Consider the following 21,675-nt stretch of genomic DNA (forward strand, 5'->3'; position numbering starts at 1 on the left):
CCAGACACACACACACACACACACACACTAACGCACACACACACACACACATGCTCACATGGACGGGATGGGCAAAGACGAACTCAAACTGTTTCGTTTCTCTTTGTGAAGTTTATTTTGTTTTTTCTTAACGAGGCGATGCCAAGTCACTGTCAAAATATTGAAATAAAGGAATTTTCAATTTTAATTTTTCAACGCGCATCGTCGCACCGACCGCCCTGCTCCGCTTTCGAAGGAAGTGACGCTGTTCTTATGTTAATGATTGTTTTTCTAAGCGTTAAATGAGCGTGGGTAAATAAAAGGTAAATAAAAATGGAATTACCAGATCAAATAACAAATAGGGGTTATCGCTTTAAAAGAGAAATGCATGCATTTCAAATGCAATACCCAGAACACATGCAATAGCTAATGAAACTGACAAACTGGCAAACTGACTAACTGACTAACTGACCGAAGGTCCACAATGCGGAAATCTGTGGAGCCGCTGCCTCGACTATGTTCCAGCTCTCCCACTCTGCTCAGACAGTGTATTTCTTTCTTCCTTTTTTTTTTGGCTGCCTCTGGCCAAATATATATATTCTCGTATGCCTGCCCCGACTTCGCTTATTCACTTTCATTCTCCCACAGCCAAATGCAGAGCACGGTTCTATATAAAACATACGTACATTATTCAATCTAGGGAAGCTGCTCTGGCTTTGGTTCTGGCTCCATTTTGGCCGCTTCGAGCATAATTTGTGCAGTTAACGCGATCAAATATTATGATAATACTTCTTTTGGCCATGCAAGTCGACCGAATGCGGCCAACAGTTTTTGTTATACTTTAAATCCACTTTGGAGAGATTCAAGTTGCAAGTGTTTGAAGCGGTTCTTGGCTGTATGTAGTCTGATCTTTCGCTTTTTCATTTATGCAAATTTCTTCCAATGCGCCAAACATAATAATTTTGTTATAAGCAAAACGCTGAACCACAATAAACCGATATACTCTCGAGCCGCCTGCATAGACGTTGCACAGACGTTGCGCACGGCCTCAGGATTGCGGCATGAAACGCTGCCACAGTTGCAAACCCAAACACGCCCCACTGCGCAACAGAATGGACACAACAGCAACAACAACAACAACAACAACAACAGCAACAAGAACCACAGCCGCCTTGGCAATAAAGCAGCCAACTAAATAACTCAAACTATCACGATGCGCATGCATTGCGCATATACTCAGGGCGGAGGACGATCAATCGTTTAAAAATTTAAATAATATATATGTTTGCAAGTCGCCGCAGAAGCAGCCCCACCAGCAGAGGCAGCAGCAGCAGCAGCAGCAGAATCAACCTTTGGGGAATCAAAAAGAAACTGTAACAGTCTCGATGTCGGAGTTGAAGTAGGTGGAGCAGCACACATCTTGAAGAGGAGGGAGTAGTCGCAAGTTCAGTGAGTTGAGCGCATATCGGCGCATGCGCAGACCCGCCGGCGTTTAAGGCTTAAACGGTGTAGATTTTTATGTGGCAGTGCGGGCTGCTTCTCCTGCAGCAGACAGCTAGGCTGCTTATTAAGCGATCTAGCGATTTTGGCAGCAGGGCTGCAAACACACAACCAAAGGTTAAGGACCTTTTACATAGCCCATACCCTGCCCGGCACGTGAACAAGTTACCCATTTACAGTTCCAATGCCAACATTAAACGTGTTTCTCACCCAAAAACTAAAACAAACGAAAAGTGTTTGCTGCAATATTCTCAATAAAAAATAAAAAAAACAAAAACTAATGACTTGAGCAACGAACTGGGCAAGTTAGCAACCAACTTTCAATGTACGAGTACCAGTACGAGTATGTAGTTGGTATCATTCGCAATTCGTCGTTGTGTTGCAAGTGGAGCTCTCTGTGAGCTTTGCACACCACATATATTTATTTAGCTCTTAGAGCGTTCGGTGCCATGTTGCCAATGCATTTGGCCTGGCGGGGCTGACTGGCGCACATCAAAGACCCATAACGATGTCGCTTGTTGCACTTTGCATGTGTTAAGTTGCTGGCCTCAACAAATTAACATGCAAACATTAAACTGGTGGTGCGCGTTGTAAATTTTAGCTCCACTCTACTTTTTGACAGATTTCAAAGAGCTTTCACACAAGACACATACATACATGTACGTATACTTGAATGTAGAATATGAGTACAGTAGATGCTCTATTGCAACTATTTGTAATCGATGTATTTCAAGCTTAAACTTAAGTAAACCTATAAGCTTCTAATCCTAAAAATAATTCTGCGGGATTCAAGAATAGTCGTTATGACTTGAATGCCAACCAAAATTAGTGATATCCTAAGATGCAGTCGAAGAAATGGGTTAAAAATCACAACCGAGCTATTACTTTACTGAAAGGTGCGTGTTTTTGATTTAATATTCAAAATACACCTACATCATTATCAAAACTTCTTGAATATTAATGTGACTGGTGATGGCGTCAAAGTGCCAAATAGAAACACCCAGATGCTCGTTTGGCGAAGTCAAGCGTGAAGGCAGAAATTATTCATCGGAAATTTGTTTCTTCTAGCCAAAACCTTAGAGCTGTGTTTGATATTGATGCTTTGAAGTTAAGTTGTGACTGATTTTTTTTGTCCCTAACAAATTGCAATTTAACCATCAACCAGTTCTAATATTTGCCTGATTTGGCTTCTCTCGGATATTGAAAAGGCGTCGGAAAGGCTTAACCCACTGGCCCACTGGCCCACGGCCGTTTTATTGAGTCGGGAAGTGATTACTTATGCAAAAAATAATAATCTCAACATCAATTCTGCGTTCTTATTTTGAAAATGTGCACCTTCTCGGTGTACTCTTCATTACCAATAATGTAGGTTCTTCGAGGTTTGGATATAATTTAAAAATAATTTTAACTGAAATTTTAAAACTCCATTTGTCTAGTCTACCAAGCTATATAGTAGAAATTCCTTTTCCAAAAGCTTGCTCTAAACGCAAATAGTCGCAAATACTTCATCCAAGAAGCACATACATTTTTAAAAATATTCTAAAAGAATGAGCTTTGTTTAATTCTGAGTGTTGAAATATGGGAAGTTCTACTGTTTGTATATGTCTATGCATTTTTCTCATGCAGGCGGGCAACGCCCAGCCATGGAGACAGAAGACATCGCATACACACCTTAAGTTTAATTGATTTGAATCGAATTCATTGGAAATCTCAGTACACTAATCCCTTGAAATAATAATGCCATCGACTGTCCACAGGCGAATCATTGAAGCAAATTAATGAATAAAGATCGCAGTCAAAATTGAATCGCTCACAAGTCCCGCAGGAAATCAAGGCAGCGACATGACAGGCCCCGTGAGTCACCCCCGAAACCGGAAAACTTGAACGTACATGTAGTATATGCTCCCATCATGATGATGTCGTGAATTTTGAGTTTTATTGTTGTAGTTGTTGTGTCATTGTCGCAACTCACGCCAAGCTCAGCTGCTGCTGCTGCTGCTGCTGCTTCGGCTGCTGCATTCGCTCTGACGAAGGTGTGACAGTTCAGCCAACTGTCTGATCTTGTCAGGGCTGGGCTTGGGGCTTGGGGCTCAGCGCAGCTCAGCTGAGCTCAAAATGCCTGCATACGAGTATGCTGTGGCTATTTGTGTTAGCTTGCCTCAATTAATTGTAACGTGAATTCCAGTAGCCGCTTATAATTTTCTCTGATTGAGCTTTTTGGCTGCTTTGCTTTGCTTTGCTTTGCTTTGCTTAGGTAGTTTTGAGCGACTGTCACCAGGTCGACATTATGGCATCAAGCCAGCAGCAGCAGCTCATAGGCAAGACTCACTGTCACCGAGCCATCAAGCTTAAGCCACAACAATAATGCCAGCAGAAAGGCATTTGAGCGTCTGGCTTAAATAGATTTCGTGCCACCGAAGCAATCATCAAAGTTAATTTGTTCTTTTTTTCTCATTGCATATTTTTAGTGTGCTTCTCAAAAGAAGCCATTTCGAAGTGTTGTGAATTTCCTGCGATCCAAATGAATAACAACACTTGCACCACATACATATTTTTTGTGCCCATTCAAAATGCCGCAAAGCAAATGACAAAGGACAAAAGTTTTGCCTCTAAAGAGCATATCTGCGTGAACGTGCCAGCGCATGCAGATGAACTATAAATGCGAAGTCTACATATGTACGAGTACCCGGCGGAACACAATAAAGCTGAACGTAAACAAACAGCACCAACCGAAATCGGCAAACCCAAGTCTATGTCAGGCTATCGGTTAGCCACAGATTACGGCAGCTCAGGACTACAGATCACAACCGCAGAGCGTTCGCAGTTTGTTGCCGCCACCAACCATTAAGCCGAGACGTCGCTTTTTGTTGAATGAAATGAAATTCAAATTTCGCAGTTTATTTGATGGCTTTGCGAAAGGAAATCACAATAGTCGTTCGGGCTGCTGCGATACTTGAAGGTGTGCCATTGAATGCCACCGTTGTGGCTGCGGTGGTTGCGGCGGATGTTTTATCTCGGCGATCTTGAAACGCGTTGCGACGCCTCTGACGCGTCATACCTCACCCAGGCACAAAGAGTCGCTGTCTGAGTTTAAAAATTGCATAAATAAATGTGGAGACCCATTGATGAGACAACTAAGGTATCATTTAATCAATTCTTTATTGAGGAGCTGGCGACCTTCAAATCCAATCAAAATTATTAACTACATTAACTATAAAGTCCCAAGGGCTATACCGAGAGAATATAATAATAATACTCCAGTGGAAACATATCTTGTATTAAGACAAGAGAAAATAAGGATAATTATAAATGGAACAGTTTCTGCTGTTGGTCAAGAAAATCTTAACTGTATATCACAAAAAGAACTATTCGTTTATTTCTTATTATATTATATATGTAAATTATTATTATATTAATATTTTAAACTTAAATTAAATTATTATTATATATTATTATAAAATCATACGATAATTTTATAAGCCCCAGAAGAAATTACGCATAATTGTGCTATATTTTAGAATAATTTACAATTAATTTTCTATTAAATGTTTTGCTATATTTCATTTAATATAGAAAATGGGTAATACCCACGCTTTCTTAAAAATACGGTTTTACAAAACTTCAACTGAACTACAACTACAATAGCTCAGTATCGTCAATATAACTGAAAAATAATTTGCATAGTTATTGTTATTTTATTAATTTAATGTTACATAATTTATAAATATTAAAAAACTTGTATAAGTAAGTTTAGTATTATGTTAGGTTTAAGTTATTAAGCTTTAAGCTTTTCTTTGTTTAATTTTTCCCGCTTTACACTGTCGATTGTTGTTAATCATTTTAATTTCTTCATTTTGTTTATTTAAATAGAAAAGGCTAAGCTGCCTGTACTCTTAACATCAATATATCCTTCCCTCACTTGTGAATTCATAATGTTTTTAAGAAATGTGAATAAATTTGAATTGAATTAATTTAATTTCAAGCTAGGTAGAGGAATTATAAAGTTAGGTTCGCATGACTCCAGCATTACATTCTTGATTTCAGATTTCGTGAAATGTGAGCATAATTTAAATGAACATTTAATCAAATACGATACATTCAAGTAATTCTGCTTAACTTAAATCTGAATGCACTCCAACTAGTTATAATTATAATGTTCATATCGAAAATTCCAAAGGTAATACATATTTAAAAATCAATATTCTCCTGGTGTATGCAAATTACAATGACAATGCAATATGCTGAGTACAAAAAAAAAAAAAAAAAAAAAAAACAAACAATTTAATTATACTTTAGTATGCGTACTAAGCACAAGCCAAAGGCATATTTGAATTGCATCGAGGGTGTTGTGCCAAGGCCCGTCAAGCCGCACAAGCTTTTGCAAAATGTCATAATTATATTTATATTGAATTTTTCACTTGGAAAAGTGAATGTCGTTTGCGAGTACGAGTACAAATCAAATGCCACTATTTTTGGCGACACCATTCACAAAACTGAGCCGGCTGGCAAAATCGACACAAATGAGTCTCTGCTGCCAGCAATTGCAGCAGTTGCTGCCACCTGTTGTTGATGTTGCGAGTACGAGTACGAATACGAATACGAGTATGCCAAGCGATTGCTGTGTTTTGATTAATGTGCCACCAACAATTGCCGCACGCCGGTTATCTGTCAATCAACCGCGATTTGAATTTCGAAGCAGTTATGTATTTACTCTGCATTCGAGTGACATGTCAGTCGCATGTCTGTACGCAATGCCACATACTTGTACAACTATGAACACGTACATTGTCCCTGAGACATGTAACAAATCGTAAATGCCTATATATGTACACGTAGTATGTACGATTGTCACACCAAAGCAAATCGCAACACATTTTTCAAAACATTTTGACTTTCGCTTTTCGTTAACTGCCCCATAATTTGGCAGCAAATTTGTTTTGCATGTTTACACTTTCTTTCAACAATTCACCTCACCAGAGGCCCCTCGAGTGATCAAAATTGCGGCGCGCTGAAACTGACAATTAAACAAATTGGTGCTTGCTCCATCGAAAATGCTATTGGCGCGAGCGACTGCCAGCATTAAGGCTGAGATTATCTATCCGTCCGTTGCACTTACTATATGTACGTGTGCAAGCGGAAGTGGAAGAGTACATTGTTTTTGTCAGCAATTTAACATAGAGAACATGGTTTGTAACAAGCGCTACAATCAGACGAGACCGACGTCTGGCTGGCAAATTTCCGGGAAGAGCTCTCCGCATTGGTCACATTGGCAGAACAAGCGAGCTGACAGACAGCCTACCAGCCAAATGGTTGGCCATCCAGGCAGCAACAGCAACATGCGGAACAAGCTCAATGCAAAGTCGACAACAAGAACAAATTGCCGCCGTTGCAGCAACAACGACAACAGCAGCAACAGCAACAGCATCAGCATCAACAACATCAACGACATCTCGACCGGGACGAGGACGGGAGCCGCTCAGTCATAACTCAAGCGATTGGCTTGTTAAGCGATTTCCATTGCGCGGCGCTTCCAATATCTCAGCCTTACTGGCTTCGGTGGTTCAGTTCAGTTTTGTAATTATGGTTCTGCACCCTGCGACTGCTCCTGCGCCGGCAACGACGCGTGCGTGCAACAAGCGGCGCTTGAGCGGAGCAGCTACCCATGCCAGCCGGGCACATACGAGTACGAGTAGTCCGCCATATGGATATTTATTTTTGCGTATTTCGGCCTTTGGCGCTTTTAACTATAAATACCGCAGCGGTCCACATCTGCATAGTTGCCAAGCTGAAGCTGAAGCTGAATCTGAAGCTGGTCAGCAACGAGGTGGCACGCATTAAGCTATTTTCCTTGCAGCTCATGTCCGCTTATCAAATAAGCAGACGCAAACGCATGCAAATACACGTGTACGGATACATACATGCATATAGTCTCTACTATATGTATGTGCATACGTGTATGGGCATGGCATTGGCCGAGAGTTAGCTCGATCGATTGGAAGCCGTTGCGGGGGCTTCTCTTCGCTACCATAATGATGGCAGTGGCACTGACATTGGCAGCAGCAGCAGCGGCGGCGGCGGCGGTCACAAATGATTTATAGAAACGTTTTATTATTTATAGTCGCCTCAGAAAGCCTGTCAAATAAGTCGAGGTAATTAATTAAGGCGATTTAAACGGAACAGCCGCTGTGGTAAGAGCAGCTGAACTAGCCCCATCTTAGCCAACGACTTAGTTATAGTTCAATTCTCGCGCTCAAACAGATCGGCCTTAAGACCTCTTACTTATAACATTTGTATTTCGAATGCTGCGCTCAAAATGTAGCCAATAAATTGAACACCTATTTTAACACCAAATAGTTTTTAAATAACAAAAAGTTGTTCGAGAATAACTTTTTATAAGCACAAGATTATAGATAGATATGCATTTGAATTTGAATTTTATTTTCTTTCCTGTAGTATATTAGGTTTAGGGCTCTGATCAGACGCGAAAATATTTTGCTGGCCATTCGCAATTGAACACCTATTTTAACACCAAATAGTTTTTAAATAACAAAAAGTTTTTCGAGAGTAACTTTTTATAAGCACAAGATTATATGCATTTTAATTTTATTTTCTTTCCTGTATTATATTACGATATATATTATTTTCACAAAAAACCATGTGCTCATGAACCGTTTAACCGAATCTAATTTGGAGACAGTTAAGTACAAACTGCTTAAAAACTGTTGCAATTTCAGAAATTTTATCTCACTTACACAGTCACATTTCTCAATCCCACTTTTAATTTAAACAGATATGTGCACAATCAGATTTGAAAAGTACGATTGAAAATTCGTTTTGAGTCAAAAAAATTATATAATATAAATATATAAAAAAAAAAATTAAAAACAAACTTTATTATACTATATTAGAAATAGATAAAGATAAAAGATTTATTATATCTTATTACAAGAACTCGCTGCACATTTATAATATGTTCAATAAAATTTAAATTTGTTAAATTCTGCCTACCTATTCCTATGCTTCATAAACAGTGACCGTTTTATAGATAAGTACTATGTACAGATATTAGAATTGAAGACCTTGAGGAGGCAGTCCATTTGTAGGGGAAAATAGTGCTCTTCAGTTTTTATATAAATCTCCAACCAATAATAGTACAGAGAAATCCTTTTGACTGATATTGAAATATTTTTAATAACTTAACAAACTATGTTTACGTTCAGAAAACGGGATTCTGGATCCCCAAATGTTTCTATTTATTTATTTGTGCCCGTCTGTATATACGAAGAAGTTTTATAATTGCGCTGAAATTTTGAACATGGGCCGAAACTATGTATATTGTTTGTAAATGAATATATCTTGTACAATATGTTTTTATAGCGAAAAAGCTTCGCTTAAGCCTGCACTTTTTTTTTTTTTTAATTTACAATACAGTGAAAAATCTCTTGGCCGGATACTCACGGTCGCCCAAGGGGATATTTAAATCGATCGAATGATTTAGAAAAAGCGTTCGCCGAAAAAAGTGTCCGGATAAAAGAGGTGTCCATTAAGATAGTTTTCACTGTACTTGTATATTCATTTAATGAGTGACTGACAACAAGCAATATAAATACTAGGTTTAATTGACTGAGATATCGACATTTAATTGCTTCATCGTTTCATTTCCATGGATGTGACTATAGTCTATGGCTCTGATCAGACGCGCAAATAATTCGCTGGCCATTCGCAGTTTAAAATGTAGTCCCGAAAGTATGGGAGACGGAAATGTAAGCGCGAGAGTTATCGCAAAAGATCAGCTGTTGAACTAAATACTATTTGCAACTGGCCATTTGATGCCTCCAGTAACACCCGAACCCATGGCGGGTACTACCGCCATGCACATTGCGTGTGGCTAATTCCCCGTTTACGCAACGCGCCATTTATACGTACGAGTATATGGCCATCATCATTATATGCGATGGGCAAGTGTGGGCAAATACATTTATGGCTGTTTATTTATAATTTTAGCAATATGACTGGAATGATTGGATGCTTTTTGTTTTGTGCTTCGGTCAAGAGATATTCCAATTTGGCTGCTGCCCCCAAACATGAAGTGGCTGGACACGAACCGTCTACCAATAACACGCGCCAACAATTGGCGCACACTTGGCACACTTGAACCAACTGGCGGGGCACGGAAACGTGAAGTTAACATCCGCATAATAAAGTCGAAAAACGAAATCAGACTCGAACTCGAACCTAAACCCGAACCTGCACCCCGTTTCTGACTCTGACTCTGACTCTATGGCCCGGTGAGTTGTGTGTCATTAAGTGTGGAGAGCTCTGGGCGTCTGCCGTTGGGGCGCGTGGTTGTGGTCGTTGTCCGTGGTCCGTTGTTCGGTTGTTCGGTTGTTTGTGGCACTGCGTCTGCGGACTGCCGATTGTGAATGAGATGGCAATAAAATAAGTTGAAAATTAGGGGTTTCCATTGATTCGGCGCAAGGCGAACAAACAAAAGTAGAGGGCGTGCTAAGCGGCACTTGAGCGCATTTATTTCTGCGGCAGGTCAGTTTAGTGCCATAATTTGCCACAGTATGTTGTACCCTTCTGCTCTGCTCCTCCTTCCCAATGATCTGAATCGGAGCCGGGTGCTAATTAGTGGGCGAAGCCAACAGGCGTCATAAGTAGTAGATGTTTTGTTGCGCATTTGCATAAAGCGCACTCTGTGCAGGCGTTGGAATAAATTGTCGAAGGCCGAAGCATAAATTCAGCCACAATTGACAGCTATGGATTGGGGAGTGGGGAGTGGGGGGAAGAAGGCCAGCAGTTAGGCGACTTGCACGCACTGCGCTGGCGCGCATGTCAAGTGACAATGCTTGGAATGTGGCAAGATGATTTACAAGTAGAATGCACCATTAAGAGCTTCAGGTTGCACTAAATAGTCGAAGGAATGCCGAGGTGTGGCAGCGCAAGTAAATTTCTACGCAATGTGGCTAAATATAAGGACAGTTGGCTGGGAGGGGGAGGGGGAGGGGGGGCGTTGAATGACCGACTGATTTCTCATTAATTGAAATCAATCTGTATCGTGTTGTTGCCGTTGTAAACTAGCCCATTTAGCGACACTAATGATCCAAACAGAATCCATTAACAATTATCGTGTCGAAACGATTTTCGATTCTCGATTTTAGTCGCTAGTCGGGGATCACGACGATGATAGGCAATAATTGTGGCAACCTCTACTTATAATTCTATTTCTGTTTCTATTCAGGCGGTACGCACTCTACACTCGTGCCTATCGGTCACTGAAAATACCCTTAGAGGGCAGGCAGCGCACATTAAAGGGCGCTGTGATCGGATCGCTCACGTATTCGAAAGTTCTACTGAGTTGCTCGCTCATTGCTCAGCCACAGTTCTTGGCTCGAAGATGAGGCACGAACGACGACTAATTCAATGTTATTTATGTGGCTCACAAACGAGAACATTTTATGACCTCAGACAGCCATCGACCAGTGGCCATCTCACTTTATTACAAGTACACCTGTTGGGACCGGCCCAGTCGGTTCTGCTGTTGGGGCTGCAATTGAAAGTGCACGTACTGTTGTTTGGCTACCTGGCTTCAAATTAATTAATGATTATTATATTACGCAGTTGGTAAATAATACGATTATGACATAACGAGCGCACACACACCGATTGTTGTTAGTTGTGCGGGGCAACCGCAAGACGGACCGGGTGCCGGGTGCCGAGTGCCGAGTGCCGGGCCACTGACTGCCAGCATTTTGTGGGTTAGTAATTTTTCCATTAAGATTGCACGCGCCTGATTGTGTGCTACGTGGCTTGGCCAGCTTGTTGGCCATAATACGGGCCAGGGCAGGCCCGAAGAGGCAGAGGCGGCTCGAAAGACGCCGCACATGTAGCTAGGTCCGCAACTCAGTTGATTTAATGCGCCAAATTATAAAATTGTTGTTGATTTAATTTTATTAGTGTAAACCAACGATGGTGATGGTGGCTGCGGCGACTGTCTGCCAATTCATCAGCCACACAATTGCCACAGCTACTCGTCTTCCACTCGAGCCACACAGCCACACAGCCACACAGCCACATAGCCACACAACCACATAGCTCTCACTCGGTATGGTCAGGAGTTCGGCGAGCATGTACTCGTACAAGTTGTATCTTTTGTTCAGAGCCGTAGTGTTTGCAGTTTATCGCAATCTCGGCCAAAAACTGAGCGGCAGCAGCGAACGTGACATGTGAATTAGGCGCTCGACTTTAACTTCGACGGTCACAAACGTGTTTCGCCGACAGACCCACCTGTGCGCCTTTGCTTTGCCTCTTCCTCGAGTTATCGTGTTTTATTAATAAGTTTTCAGTTAAATGGTCCAAATGCCGCAGCAACATACACAGTAGGCGCCAACACTAATTCGTGTTTCTCAATCGATTTATTTATTTATGACGAAAAATTGTTTCGACTATAAAAATTGTTTATCAATAGTTTCAGCGGAATAGAATGGTGTTAAATTGAATTAAGGCTGATAATTTCCATCTTAATTAATAAGATACACTAGTCCAAGCTGTTGAATATGCGAGGTCTGCTCAAAAGAAAAGGTGAAGTTTCTGCTTACCTTTTCATTTCTTCGTAATACTACTAGGAAAAGATTAATTTTGAATTGCTTTGAAGAGCATTTATTTATTCGTCAATATCCATTTTGTCCCCTTCAAGGCAACCCCCCTCAGATATAACGGACTTACACCTATTCCCAAAACTGAAGAGACCAATGAAAGGAAAGCATTTTGCCACAATTGATGAGATAAAATCAAAATCGAAGAACGAGCTCAGGGCCAACCGAAAGGCGCATTTCAGAAATGCTTCGAGGAATGGAAGGAGCGCTGACATAAGTGCATTATATCTGAGGGGGATTACATTAAAGGAGACAAAATGAATAATAATGAATAAATAAATACTTTTCAAAAAACTTCAAAATTTGTCTTTTCCTTTGAACAGACTATGGATACTTGTAGTATACTGCAGGTTCCATTATTACTCCCAGAATCTCTATCAAAATGTCTAGAAATATATCATGGCTAAGGCATGAAACATTTGATCTTATTTATTACAAATACCCCTGAATATGTTCCATCATAGCATAAATACAATCCTACCTAAGTACTTTGCAGGGGGGTCGGAGAAAAACTATTCTTGTTGTTGCTTTTTATTATTCCAAAAGAACCTTAAGACAATGCGACGTCCAAAAAAAGTGCAGCCAACATCTTAGAGTGGACATTGTTATGCAAATTGCAAGCATTTCCCCAAGACTGCCACCACTACCACCACTAGCTCCGGTGCAACCACTGACCTAAGGAATACCACCCGCTGGTCATGGCAGTCAATAATCGAAATACTAAACCCGCTTTAATGCACTGACACCCGCAGCCTGGGACGTGCGCATTTTGGCGCCCTACTTTGACGCTCCTACGCACCGGGGTCAGTCATGTTAAATGTTAATAAAACGGAGCGTTCAGATGAAGATCACGGAAATTTGTTTCAAACTGTTTTTATATTATTTTTACAACTTCGTTTGGGGTTCCAGGCCCATGCATGGGCACCCTCGCTTCGTTTTATTATTTTACAAATTAACTCAAATTAATCACAAACGAAAGTAACGCCACATGCAGCACTTAAGGCCAAGATAAATGGCTCGGCACGCAGTGTGGCGGCTCAGTTTTGGCCCGAATTGAATTCAGTTGGTACTTGGTCGGTTCAGTTCAGTTCAGTTCGGCTCGGCTCGATTCTGTTCGGGTCTGGGCTGAGCATGAAACAAACCACGAAACGTTCTATTAAAGTAAACGCATCATTAAAAATTAACGAACCATTGGTTATTTACCACTTGGCTTAATGCAGCTGGAGGCCAGTGACATGGTTGGCCCAAAATATCGTTGCGGGTTCGACGTACAAACAGATACATACGAGTACATACATCCAGGAACGTTACAAAGTTCCATGCGTAAGTGCGGCTTTTTTGTTGCTGTTGTTGATTTTTATGGCCTGCGCAGTTTCAAACAATTTGCAAGCTTTCAATCAAGCATTGCTGCGACTACGCATCCTCTTCCCATTTCAACCCGTTCCCAATCCCAAACCCATCCCCATTTCCATTCCCGCTGCTGTGCCTCCTGCACTAATCGATCAAAAACCCGTATGCGAGCGCATGTTGTGGCAGCATCAGCATTCGATTCCATCATTCATGCGATCAACATTATCTGCCGTCAGGCATCGTTGCCGCATTTGCAAACCAGCAGCTCCAACCTCATCCCCATCCTCATCTCAGCTCCCAGCCGCAGAACCCGCGGCTGAGTTGCGCCATTCATGGGCGAGACGGTGACGAGACCGCGGCCGGTACTGTGCGTAAAACGTTCGTTCTCAAAAGCGTAATTAACGTGCGCATATTTTGCTGTCGGATTATCGCCCGAACGTTCATCAGCGACAAAAGCTTCCTGTGTAAATTGGACGAATAATTGCGCGGCTAACTGTAAAAATTCACGTTCGGCGTTCGAAGCGGCAGAGTGTCAATGGGATAATGAGCAGTGGTCGGCACTGGCCACAAAGTGCGATCAAAAATCAATTCGCTGCAACTAGCGGAAGCCAACTACTAGATTATCCCCAAATTTGGAAAAGGGTATAGGGGTTCGATCTTTGTCAGATAATGCTAAGATATCAAATCATTTATTTGAAAAAGTTGAAAAGTTATTCAATTTCGCTGTAACTAGCGGAAGCCAACTACTAGATCATCTCCAAATTTGGGAAAGGGTATAGGGGTGTGGACCTTTCTATACCCTGTTCCCCAAGGGTGAAAGGGTATACTAGGTTTGTGCGAATGTACGTAACACACAGAGACGTGGAGACGTGGCAGACGCCACAAAGTACATATATATTATGGATCAGTATGAGAAGACGAGTAGATATAGCCATGTTCGTCTGTCCGTCTGTATGAACGCAAGGATCTCAGAAAGTACAAGACCTAGAATAACCAAACTTGGTTCTCCTGAATCCTAAGCGAGATCATTATTTTTTCTGATACAACGTCTGTTGTTTTTTTATTTTAGACTTTATCCAAAATTTTGTAAGATTTCTGGCATTCATTATGGAATTAATTATTTTTTCCTTCTGCAGAGAGCACATTTTACATTTATAAAACATTAATTTCATATTGAAATTATTATTTTATAAATGTAAATAAAATACCTGTTTCTAGAATCAAAAGTAAGTGATTTTTTGACAGTAAAGTATGTAAAATTTTAGGAGATTATGTATGCGATTTCTTATATTATTTTAACAACACAAAATATTTTGTTTTCTAACAGAAATTCCTGATTTCACACTGGTTTAATGCCAATAGGCTGATAATACCGCCTGATGCCTGTATGCCGGCGATAAAACAAATAACATACTGCCTCCTGAACTTACCCAATTACCTAATAACTAATGGCTGCTGTTAATAACCGCCTGACAATATTTACGAGGGTGGTCTTCCTCAGCATACTAATCAGCGTGGTTCTCAATGATTTTTCCCAGTAAAAGTAAAAGACATAAAATAAATAGACGCACAGGAAAACACTGTGGCCCAAAGCGACTGGGACGCAACTGAGACTATGGAGAGTCAGTCTCAAGTGAGAGGTGCATTGTGTTATTTCCAGCCCGAAAATCGCGTCTAGTGTATTTGTAAAATGATACGAGCACTTTGCCCTTTCAATCCCTACCCTTGACGCTCACACGCGTAGCTAGTTGGGTTGCCCTTCATTGATGCCACTCGGCAATTTCTCAAACGCTAATCCTTGAGCAGTTGCTGCAAGCGCTTATCGCCCGCGCTCCGACGCTAATTTGATGAGTCATATGTGCCGCCGAGAGTCGATCGAGATAGCCATCTTCGTATCGTTGACGGGCCTAAGAGACACGGTCGCAGCTGGGGTCGCTGGCCAATGAGCTGTTTGTTACCTGTTAACCATTGTCGTAAATTTAATGTTTGTCATTGAATGGGAGTGGAGGCTTCGTCTAGGGACGACGATATGTTTGTATTGAGTTTTCGTAGAAAATGTCACAAAAAAGGAATGTCAACACACACAGCCGAAAAAAGAAAATTGTCTGCCTAGATGACAATCGGACGAAGTTTGGGTATCTGTATCTCATTTCAACATAAAAGGCCGCAAGTAAAAATTGTAACAAAGGAAAATTGTCGACATCTTTTTTTTTATTTTTCTTATTTTTTTTTTGGTGCTCGACAAACTCCAAAGCCGAACTGCATATAATTACGATGCTACTTATAAGACCCTGTGGGCTTAGACTTAACAGCGCATGAACGCACTTGGATAGGAATATATTGCCATGCTTCGATGATTCGCATTCATACGAAGCAGACTTCAATAACGATGGCTGTCTTTTAACTTAAGGTTTGTGGTATTTTAGTGAATTTCTTTAAAACAGCAAAGGCGAAAAAATGCCTGAGCTAATTATAATAAAATTCGACCCGTAATTGGGGTAAAATCGATAAACCCAGCTGATTTGCCTAAGGAAACTACATCGAGATTTTAAAAAATCGCCATAGAACTAAAAAGGGCACGACTTTATAAATATTTTTCTTATATTCATTTATAGACTATAGTTTTCCCAAATGTAGAAAAATATATTTGTATAGTTTAAGGGATATTTTTTTAAATTTTGCCTTTAAACTTGAAAAGACTTCACTAGAAACATTTTTTATCAGCAGTTGTTGGAGCGACCTTGACTATAACGTCTATATTTTAAGTTAACAGTAACCAATATGATGACGAAAAGATGATAGGTACAACGAGCTGGTTTAACACCTTTTTCTCTTTCTGTAGACTCTAAATAGATTTATTCGCGAAGCTTATAGTTAACTAAAATTTGCCAGAGTTGAGCAATAATAATCATAGTACGTATCAGTATTGTCTAGGTAATGACGCATACTGAGCGCTGATTCATTTCCAGTACCTACTATATCCCATAAATACATTAGTATCTACATTTATTTTTATGGAGCAACGCCGGCATAGGGAGGTAGTTCCATCAATGTTCAGCTAAATTTCAAGGCCTGTCTTGCCTTTTGTATTTCGACCTGTCAACTTATCATTTCGCTTTTAGCGAAACCACAAGCGCTTATAAGAGTGTCCTGAATTCTATTGCCCATGCGTACTTATGTGCGTGTAGGTGTGTGTGTGTGTGTGTTTGTACGTCTGTGAGTGGTTGGCCCATTATCAGAGTGCGCTCAATGGAATGTAATGGCATTTGCTGAGCCCATGCCCACCGCAATCGCTCTCTGTACCGCACTCTGGCTCTGGCTCTGGATCTGGCTGGGTCTCCAACGCTTGCGTGTGCGACTCACAATTGCGTGAGTCGAGCGTCTGGCTCGGCGTTGCGAGTTTTTTGAGTCAATGCCAACGTGTTTTCAGTCATTGCGTTATCCTTGATGGCACAGCGTTTCGCTCTTGCACTCAATTTCGGTCACTTTTGGGCACAACAAGGTCTCTTAGTGAAGGTGTTTGTGCGTGTGTGTGTGTGTGTGTGTGAGTGCTCTTTGGGTTTCGTGTCGCATGTCTCCGACTTTGTGTGTCGCCTTGTCTGTCCGTGCGGCGATAAGGTTTTAAGTTATGACCTTTTAAAATGTCCAAATGTTCCGATAACGCGTGATTACTACAAATGTATTCGAGAGTGCAGCACACAGCATAAAGCGACAACGACACCGACGACGTCGACTTCAACAAAACCAAAAACAAAAACAAGAACAACAGCAACAGCAACGAACTTGCAACAAACAGTTGGTTGCTTATGGCCGAAGGTGAGGCGTGCATGCAACCAATTTACAAGCTCGATGCAAGCGCTTTGCAGTACATCAGCAAGAGGAACAAATTACCTGCCCCCTAACTAATAAATGAAATCTTAAATCACGTGCCAGCCCCTTTTGCGTACTGCCAGGCTTCTGTCTAAGATCATCAACGATTGCCACCACTGCAGGACATTTCTGTGGAAGAAGCAGCAACGAATGCGCCAAAGAATGTAAAAATGTGCCCAGTCCCCTCCCCATCTGCGTCCTCCTCATCATCATTATCGTCATAGCTTCATGTGAACCAACAATAAATATCGATCAAAACGTCAATTTTTATCTATTCCACAAATCGATCGCGAGCAACGTACGCCTCGCCGTCCCTGGCACAGTGTGGCCTCTACGGCATGAATCAATCTTTACAAGTCTGTCTGCACTCAGAGAAATACATTTTCGTGGCTTAATTTTTGAGTAATTTTTCCAACTTAAGAAGTCGCAGTTCTACTTTTAAACTCAAGAAATTTGTTTCTTTTGTTGTAAATTTTAAAAACAGTCAAAAAAGGAAAATATATGTTCAAATTTTAAATCCAATAACAATCAGGTTATGATTGTTATTTATTTACTTGTAATTACTACCTGGTACCAGATGTACATTATTATTATTACATAATACGGGACTGCAATGTAGCTAATAAGAATTTAGAGAAAGCTTTCCACCTTATGACTAAAAATGTTTGGTACATTTAAAATAAAATCTAAGCTTCGAATCCATAAACAGAGGTAAGTAATTTTACGAAACTCGATTGAAAACCTTGAATAATAGTTCCGGGGAATCAACCAGGAAACAAAATAATCCGACTGGGACTCAAAAATGAATAATAATAAAAGCTTGTGGCATAAATCGAGCCCACATCGGGGTTCAAAGAATGACAAAAAACAAGAAAACAATGCTAAAGTGGAGCAAGCTCAGCACATAATAACTAACGGGATGTAGCTACCTAATTTCAGTTGGAAATTCCAAGAACTACGGGAGTTATGGAAAAAACGCGAATTGCGGGGCAGGGGGGGGGGGGGGTGTATCAGAATAAAAAAAATAAACTTGACCTGCCTAGGGCTTATGGGAATCTGGATACCGAGTTTGGTTATTCTAGCTCTTGTACCTTCTGAGATCCTTGCGCTCATACAGACGGACGGACGGACAGACGAACGGACGGACATGGCTATATCGACTCGTCTTGTCACACTGATCAAGAATATATATACTTTGTGGGGTCTGCCACGCCTCCTTCTGTGTGTTACATACATTCGCACAAAACTAGTTCCCTTTGGGAACAGGGTATAAAAATATGAAGCTGCTTTGCAAAAAGTATTTTCTGATCTTAAGAATGTTTCTAGTTTCCAGGATAAAGTTCATCAATGTAGTTTCAAAAGAAACTTTCTCAAATGAGGGCTAGTTGGGTATTTTTTTAGAGTGTGGTCCACAAATCTGTGGCAACTGTGGCGTCCACTGAGCGCACACTTTATACTACGCTTTTTATACCTTGCATAATTTTTGCATAATTTTTATTTTATTCTTTTCGCCACTACCGGTGTGTGTGTGTGTGTGTGTGCTCCAAGAATTTTTGCATATGTCGATTGCGGCTGATATCCGCGACTGCCACGGCGAACGGCAGTCAATGAAATGCTTCAAGGGATTTTCCTCGTCGATTTTGTTGCCCACTACATACATGCATGCATACGGATTTCTATGTGTGTATGCATACATACACACACACATGGATACTTATATAGCCAATAATAACAATAATAATACGCGTTCGCTTATCAAAATTGACGTCAGATCTTATTGATATGCATCTGGCAGTGCAGTGGACTCGCGTCCAGTCCAGGCCAGTCCAGGCCAGGCCAGGCCAGTCAAGTCCCATCGAATCGAGTCGATTGGAGGTATTTGGGATGCGTACGGGCGTAATTTAAAGACAGCTTGCCCTGACGGCACAATGGAAATTGTGTCAAAGGCAGCATTTGGAATCAGCTCTAGTGGACCAGAGTCTGGCCTGGCCTGGAGAGGCTTAATTGAAGCGTCATTATGCGAGTGTCACACATGCAAAGTATTTTATAAGAAATATTTGAACACCAAGTCAGCGGGCAGGCCAAGCAATCCAGGTGGGTCCTGCAGCCTGGTAGCCTGGCAGCCGGGTGTACAGGCGTCGGGGAGCGGCATCAAGCTGCGTGGTGCATACAAAACGTGCACCTTCGCTCAGTTTGACAGATGCTTCAGAATTTGAGCACCGCGGGCTATCAAACGCTGCTACGGCAGCCGTCTTTTATTAATCAGCAAACCGACGACGATGATGACGATGAGAAGGACCAGCAGTGGATGGAGATCGTGGCAGCGGGAGCGGTGCGGCCAAGTTGAAAATATTATTTATATCGAATTTAATAATAATTCTTGAGCCGCTGCTGTTGCCGCTGCTGCGTAGGATGCGACCCTGTGTGCAGCAAGTTTGATCAACGAAAAATTTGCATTGATCGACGTTGAAGATATGGCGGTCGACAAGCAACGAACAACTGCCAAACGCTGCTTCCGATCGGGTCGAGCATCTCGGGCTATAGCTGTGGCTGCGGCTGTGGCTGCGGCTGTGGCTGCGGCTGGGTGCCTGCCTCATCATCATCATCTCCTGCGCCCCTCTCCCCCACTTTTATGATGAATGATTGCGGGCGATCCAAGCAAAGCGCGTTCAACTTTGGCTACTTTCGCCCGGGTGAAAAGTTGCGACGCCCTTATTAGCATTCGTGCAACGTGCTACGTGCAACAATCGCCGCCCGGCCAGTCGGGAGCAACGTGGGGTCCAGGCCACGCGGCATCCACAGCTCTCCGAAAAAAGTGGGTTACTCTTAATGTGCCGTTTTGTTAAATTGCAGCGTTAAGAATTGCTCACATAAAGAATTTTGTTGTCAAACTGATTTTTGATCATACATAATTTTTATCTTGATCCCAATAAGGCTTATGAACTCAGTTGTGTGCACTGCTCGCGTTTTTTCTTCTTTTTCATGTTTTATTTGCCTATAGCAACAAAAACCAGATTGCAACTACCTTTGAGAGCACACATACACATTGATAGAGGTGTACAAGTATATGTAGTATGCATAGTATACACATATACATACCTACACACATACACACCTTAGTGCTAAATCATTATAATAAGCGGATGCGTGGTCACATATTTTGATTGTTACTAAATTATTCATTGGGTAACCGCAACTGTGAGCAGTCTATAAGGCTTTCGTATAAATACAAGAAAATATACTTGTATATATACTATATTTAAGCCCTATTTGCCATTCGGTCACAAATAATTTTCATCCAAAAATGGCTAAGCGGATCCATTTAATATTTATATTTAAGTGCACAAATGAATAAATCTCTTAAAACTAGACGTATGCATACAAATGGCTTATTTGGAATACATTTATTGAGTCCGATAATAGCCATACAAAAAAGGCCTAACAATGAAATTTGTAACACGTTTTCAAATATCGTATGATATGATTAAAGATGAAGAATAGCAATATTGCGAACATATTTTGATTTCAACTTAAATCTTGACTTAATTTCATTCCAACTCCTGACACGCAATCCACACATGGCCTAGCAGCGCTGGTAAGGAGCTAAATTCTTTATTCCAGCAACTAACCCAGCCAACTTTTGACACTAAAAGAACATCCCAGCTCCTAAAATTGGAAAGTTTATTCTTAACTTTACACATATCTCAATGATTTCTGCAGATTTCTGCTATAGCAGCTTCTCCGCCTCTGCTCTACGGCAATCTCACCTAGTTATCAAAACTATATATCAATAAATATATAAATATAATTAGATGTAAAAAAAGGAATGAAAGTATCCCACATTTCTATACAAAGTTGATCGATTATGAAAACAATACAATATTGAATTATAAAACAAAATCGTTACAGTTTGAACAAGAAAATATTCACTACATTCTTAATTCATTCTTAGCTGCTTTGAAAAATTGTATATAATTACGTTTTGAAAAAATGTCCACGAGTCACAAAAACCAAATAAATTGGCTGATTTCTTTAATTTATTTTAGCACATAAAAAATGGAGAGAATTCTTCAGTTTGATGTTGGGTATAGGAATTCTTTCTTCTTTATTTATAAACCGGGTCAAAATATTTGCATCTTATTGTGTTCTGATTTTTGCCGTATTTTTAAATTACTCTGGTTATCTTGGGAGAGCTTCAGAGTATTTCTGCCAGATTGGGGATCTCGATTTATTCCTTGTCTACCGTTACAGACAGGCATACTCGTACACAAAATAAAAATGTGATTCCCTGACCCAATTAAAGAAATTGAGCCAAAAG

This window comes from Scaptodrosophila lebanonensis, unplaced genomic scaffold (genome assembly GCF_003285725.1).
Source record: "Scaptodrosophila lebanonensis strain 11010-0011.00,11010-0021.00 unplaced genomic scaffold, SlebRS2 tig00000001-arrow-pilon, whole genome shotgun sequence".
NCBI classification, from domain to species: domain Eukaryota; kingdom Metazoa; phylum Arthropoda; class Insecta; order Diptera; family Drosophilidae; genus Scaptodrosophila; species Scaptodrosophila lebanonensis.